The sequence below is a fragment of the Lichenostomus cassidix genome, chromosome 3 (genome assembly GCF_008360975.1).
Source record: "Lichenostomus cassidix isolate B80296 chromosome 3, HeHo_3.0, whole genome shotgun sequence".
Lineage (NCBI taxonomy): Eukaryota > Metazoa > Chordata > Aves > Passeriformes > Meliphagidae > Lichenostomus > Lichenostomus cassidix.
Genome location: NC_139483.1, coordinates 21,711,639 through 21,712,102, shown reverse-complemented (window position 1 = coordinate 21,712,102; position 464 = coordinate 21,711,639).

The window sequence follows — 464 nt, the reverse complement described above, 5'->3', positions numbered from 1 at the left end:
TTTGCCCTGATGCACACAAACCTCAGACACACACCTGGGTATTTTAAACACATACTTGAAGAGGACAAAATATAAGAGTCACAGAAGTCTGTTCTTAATAACTATGCAATGAGAAAACTTAAAAAGAGGAACCTACTGCCTCTGAAGTAAAAGATGCTCATCTTTAAGACGATCTAATATCTTTAAAGCTGAAAATACTGGTGCTCCTGTAGTTTTACTGTCAGGTTTCAGATTAAGCATCTGCTCGGGCATTGCCTCAAGTGGTTGTGTGGGTCAGTTCAGAAAAATGGTCGTAGAAAATCAAGCCCTCCTTTCACTCTGCATGCTGGCTGCAAGGAAACTGCCAATGCCATTCACCAAGAGCAGGACCAGCCAGAGCTTTCTGAGGGACCAGTAATGTTGTACACACTGAGTAAACAAACTGTAATTGTCACTGGAGTGCCACGCTAAACACACAGGCAGCT